The sequence below is a fragment of the Miscanthus floridulus genome, chromosome 11, assembly GCF_019320115.1.
Source record: "Miscanthus floridulus cultivar M001 chromosome 11, ASM1932011v1, whole genome shotgun sequence".
Lineage (NCBI taxonomy): Eukaryota > Viridiplantae > Streptophyta > Magnoliopsida > Poales > Poaceae > Miscanthus > Miscanthus floridulus.
This window is the reverse complement of record NC_089590.1, coordinates 16558667-16564240: the sequence shown is the minus strand read 5'-3', so window position 1 is coordinate 16564240 and position 5574 is coordinate 16558667. Positions and strand designations below refer to the sequence as shown.

The 5574-nt window shown below is 48.6% G+C and overlaps 1 pseudogene; it reads right to left on the bottom strand.

The window, feature by feature from the left end:
* Positions 1 to 225: 225 nt before the first annotated feature.
* LOC136491689 (WEB family protein At5g16730, chloroplastic-like) lies at positions 226 to 1342 on the bottom strand (annotated as a pseudogene).
* Between the last annotated feature and the right edge of the window lie 4232 nt (positions 1343 to 5574).

The following is a 5574-nucleotide window of genomic DNA, read 5'->3' as shown; positions in this document are numbered from 1 at the left end:
TCAGTTATCTCCACCACAGAGCCATTAAGTTGTGATCGGACTCTGACCTACGTCCTGTTAGCACTGATCAGACGCGTCCGATCACGAAAGAGAGAATTCCGACACCGAACAAATGACCCATTCCTTTCTTCGCCCTAAAAAAATTTCCATTTCCTATTTGACACCGAGTTCATCTTTCATTCCTTATATGACATTTCGTTGGATTCTCCATCCGTGAACCGTTAACTACCACATGAAAAGACAATTTTGCCCCTGTGGGCCCCACCACCCTTCTCCCTCCTCTCCTCCCTTTCTCCCTCCTGTCCGCGCCCGTATAAGCAGCACACCCCTTCCTTCCTCTTTCTCCCTCCCTCTCCTCTTCCTTCTAGAGTCCAGGAACATTTCGGCGCCCAGCTTGCCCTATGCGTCTTCCCGCTTCCACTTCTCCAACAGCGGGATCTCCTGCTCTTTCCTTGCCGCGCGCGAGCTGGCCCTGGAGCTCCTCGGCGCGCTCCCTAGACACGGGCTCACTGGCCCTGAGTCCCTCGTTCTCCCGCCGCAGAGCCTCCAGGGCACGCTCTTTCTTCGCGACGGCCTCCTGTAGTCCGGTGGTGTCGCCGGTCGTGGCCTCGAGCACCTCGGTGGCTGAAGTAGCCTCCTCGATCGCCTGCTCCAACGCGCAGCGTAGCGCGGCGTTGTCGTCGGCGAGCGCCCGTCGTGCCGCATCAATCTCGATGGCACTCTCCGCCCACGTGGTGGTGGCCTCCTCCTCCACGCCATGTGCTCGCTCTAGCAGTGCCTTCTCCCTGGCACGCCACCCGTCCACGGCGTCCTTCCAGTCAGCGGTGAGCGCATCGATGCGCTCGGTCGCCGACCATAGCTCCACCTCGGCGCCCTAGAGGAGGCCCTGGAGCTGGTCACGCTCGACGTGGGCCGCCTCCAGCTCGTCCCGTGCATTGTAGAGCCACGCCTTGACCTGCTTAGCCTCCCTGCTGACCGTGGACAGTGCCGTGGTGAGCTCGTCCGCCGCCTTCTAGCTCCACTCATCGTCCTACGCCAACGCACGGAGCCTGGCACAAAGACCGTTGATCTCCTCGTCCACGCCGCCGAACATGAGGTCCATGATGCTCCACTGCTGCTATGTCTGTGTCTGTGCCTGCTCGGTCGGCCCGGTGGCGGCGGCCTCGCCCTGCTGTTGTTGATGCCGTAGCGTGGTGACCTCGAGCCTGGCCTCCTTGAGATTGATCTTGGCCTGCTCTAGCTCCTTGGTCTGCTGGACCAGCGACTCCAGCATCTTCATCATCTCCCGCTGCTTGGCCAACGCCGCCTCCCACTCTAGGAGCCGCATCACACGCTCCATCATGGGCGGACAGGAGGGAGAAGGGGAGGAGAGGAGGGAGAAGGGTGGTGGGGCCCACAGGGGCAAAATCGTCTTTTCACATGGCAGTTAACGGTTCATGGATGGAGAATCCAACGGAATGTCATATGAGGAATGAAAGATGAACTCAGTGTCAAATAGGGAACGAAATTTTTTTGAGGGCCAAGAAAGGAACGGATCATTTGTTCGGTGTCAAATAAGGAATTCTCTCATCACGAAAACTGCTCTCTGGAACCTTAATGATGTTGACCGGACGCTGGCACCCAGAGTCCGGTCACTTCACTGTTCAGCGTCCGGTCAGTAACTAGATCCTGACCAGTGTTCGGTCAGCACTGACCGGACACGTCCGATCAGGAAACTCCCTCTCTGGAACCTCTCTGGAGTTGACCGGACGCAAAAACCCAGCGTCCGGTCACTTTTCACTCAGTGTCCGATCGCAACTAGACGACTCTAGTTGATCAAATGAACTGACCGGACTCACCTTTCAGCGTCTGGTCACAACCAGACCAGCGTCCGGTCACAACCAGACCAGCGTCCGATCAGTCATTTGACCCTCCATTCACTTTCAACTCGAAATTATATGTGAATGAAGTTTGCTCCAATTGATCTTAGGGCTACTCCGGAGCTACCTAGTGCTAGATTTGACAAGTGTGCACCACGCCTAACTTACTAAACTCACCTAAGTCAAGCTACTAGTCCATACCCCCCTTAATAGTATGGCCAAAGGAAAAATAAAGTCCTAAACTACTCTAAGTGTCTCTTCAACACCAAACGACACTTAAAACTAGTCCATCCTTAACCTTGCCGTTTGTCCTTTGAAAACCAAAATGATTTCTATCGTAAGGGCATGACAACCATGATTGCCCAATCAATTGCCATTACCATGACCTAACTTAATTGCCTCTGCAAAACACATGTTAGTTATAGTAATCTCGTATTGTCATTAATCATCGAAACCCAACTAAGAGCCTAGATGCTTTCAGTTCGTCAGCTGTCCTGTGCAACGCGATATCTGTCATGGTCTTCATTGCCGTCTTCAGGTTTCCCGGGGCGCCGTCCCCGTAGTAGGTAGCCGCCCTGGGTTGTTGTTCGCCTGGTCACTTCGTGGGGCTGAGGGCCACGACCCCGATCATTGGGGTCGGGCACTCCACCAACCGAGAAGGTTTCTTCATCGAGACCTTTGTCATGAATCCCATCCTGTAGTGGGTGGGATCGTATATGTATCCCGTCGGTCCATATTTGGACGGTGGGCATCGTACCCATGGCCACCGCCGTGCGGTGTTGTCTTATTGGTGCGGCGTGGCATAGGGATGACGTCTGACCGGACCGAGGTGACTGCTGCTGTCCCCTCGGTCCTTGTGAGGTCAGTGCGACGTGCCTGCTCTTGTCAGAGCAGACATACTATGCGTCGCTCGATCTCTCCCTGTCCTGCCCCAGGGGTCGTGATGGGGAAGAGGTCGCATGTCTTCCGTGCGTCTAAGGCATGAGAAGGGGTCATGGCCGACCCTAGCCTGATGAAGAAGATCCAAGAGCCAAAAATTTCTAACGTGGATAGCAAATGTGACGCCTCTACCTCTAAAATCCTTTTCTATAGTAATGATTGTCTGTATTCTTCTCTTCTTGCACCCAAAGTTCTGAATTGGCCCTAATCAGCTCCAACGAACTATGGCTCTGTTCGCCTGAGCTTATCAGCCAGAATCAGCGCTACTTTTCAACTATGGGAATATTATTTTTCTCTCACAACAAATCAGCCGCAGCAGCAATAAGTCCTGCCAAACAGTCATATAGCTTAAAAAAAATAACTCCCTCCTGACGCGTAAAATCCCTACAGCTACTATTATGACACGATGACACGGTGCCCATGTATGAATACCACTGTCAACATCACAAAAGAAAGCTAAGTAGCAACGATCGATCTGAAAGGTGTGTTTAGCTGGACAAAAAGAAAATCACAACAGACGAAAGCCAAGACGTACAATCCTTTGAAATTCCTGGCACACGTAGGTACCCCTTTCAGCTAGTAGATTTGAAGAAACAACGAGCTTTATTAATTCGATACACCGACGGGCACATGGCCAAATGTACATGTGACTTGGGACCTACAAAGTACTATGTGTATATAGATACGTAGATAGATAGATGAATCCAAATGTACTGGAGTACATAGTAGTATCACCCTGATGGCTAGTATGAGACACATTGAAAATACGTAAGAAACACTAGGAGATGCACCGTCAATTTCCATTTGTCCGTCCCGGGCCGGGAGATGTAATGGGACTCCGTACACAGCTAGTAGGCGTGTGTGTCACTGTGCGTATGTCGCTCTCTCCACCGATCCGTCCCATAATAATAATAAACAACAAGCACTGATGGATCGGTGCAGCAGCAGGGGAGCTCGCAGCAGGAGCGGTGCCGGCGGGGAGAGGCAGCGGGCGCCCCGGCGTTGCGGTGCCATTGATGTGATGCAGCGGAACGCAGAACGCAGAACGCAGAACGCAGAAGCCAGCCGCGCCGGGCAGGCCAGTGTCAAAAAGAAAAGAACAAACAAGCCTGCACACAACAGCAGCAAGACGCCAGCGACGACGATGCTTAAAGCAGCTTCTCAGACGCGGAGCTGATGACCGGTCAACTACAGGGACTGACGACTGGGGTATCCATCTCTCTCACCAAGCCACAGCGGCGCAGACCCTAACACAACACTACTCCCTGTGGTCCGTCCGTCCGAGCTTAATTAACGAACCTGACATATAACAAGAGTAAATAAATATATACGAGTAATTACGTCCCGCGGGCATGTCACAGAAGAATTTATGTACGTACGTCTCGGCCGGGTAAGCACGTGCATGCATGATCTAGCTGTACCCCCACCCTGTTCGTTTGATTGTTTGTGTGGCTTATAAGCCGGCTAATGATGTTTTGTTATAAGAGAAAAACAACGTATCATGGCTGATAAGCATGTCGGATACGATCAAGCGAACATAGTGCTCGTTAAAACCCATGACATACTGTGCATGCCTTTAGTATCATTGATTAAATTAAAAACAATACAAAGATGGATATGCATATTATTATTATATTACTATATATACTCTCAGCCCGGCCTATGACAGTGCGCCGCGCGAGATAAATGATCGGCGGATCGATCGACACAAGTTGACATGATTACTCGGCGATCCGAACCCAATGCCCAAAGTCGGATCTCCCAACGATTAATCAATCACATGCAGTTTTTCATTCTGTGCAAAAAAGGAACAGATTACCTATTAGTGTACCACGGATCTATCATGCATATATATAAGATCTCTACTGTTAACGTACTACATTCCAGTCTTCCTTCCACTATCTCAGCTTTGATGGAACATAGAAAATGACCTGAAAAGCTAAGATTATTTTTGTCTGGTGGGAAATTCGGTTTCTCATGGAGAATAGCATTCTATTCTAGTGTCACAAGGACGCAAAAAAAAAAAAACAACGCCTTGATTTAACATATAATAAGGGGTAAAACTTGTATACACATGACGTTGTACATCGTCGTTGGAAGTCCTTTTAAAGCGGTAAAAGATGATCTGCGACTATATTCACAAATAAGGGCTCTTAAATTGCTGGGGATTTTTGTTTCCTGTTTCATATGTTTTTTTTCCTATATATGAAAATAAATAACCGAAACACCTACATGATTTATATAAAATTCATGCTTTCAAAGGGACTATGAACATAAAAATATAGAAATATGATAAGAATGCAAGAGCAAAACAGATGAATAAAAAATATAGTGCATGTTTAGAAGGACAAAGGAGAAACACACATGAACAACGTTAAAAGGAATTTTAGGAGTAAATATATCTTACTTTCTTAATCAACCTAGTTATTCCATTCGCTGATTAGGCACTAGCTGCTCCCATTAATCCATGAGAATGCATTGTGTGCCTCGTTCCCGTTAAATCCACTGTGTGCAAAGGATTCTTGCATCCTATAGTTTTGCTATACAGTACAATTCACTCATGTCAGTAATAAAAAAAAACAGGATATGGGTACAAATGTAAGGCTTCTTTGAAAAGCAGAAATGTCATAGGAATTATATATAAATTTTTTGTACATCAATTCATGTTTATAGAAAATTATTAAAACATAGGAAACAGAAAAAAAATATCTCGCGTTTCTACAGTAGGCATAAAAAACACCAATCTGCCAGATATATAAGACTGTGAGCTTGAAGT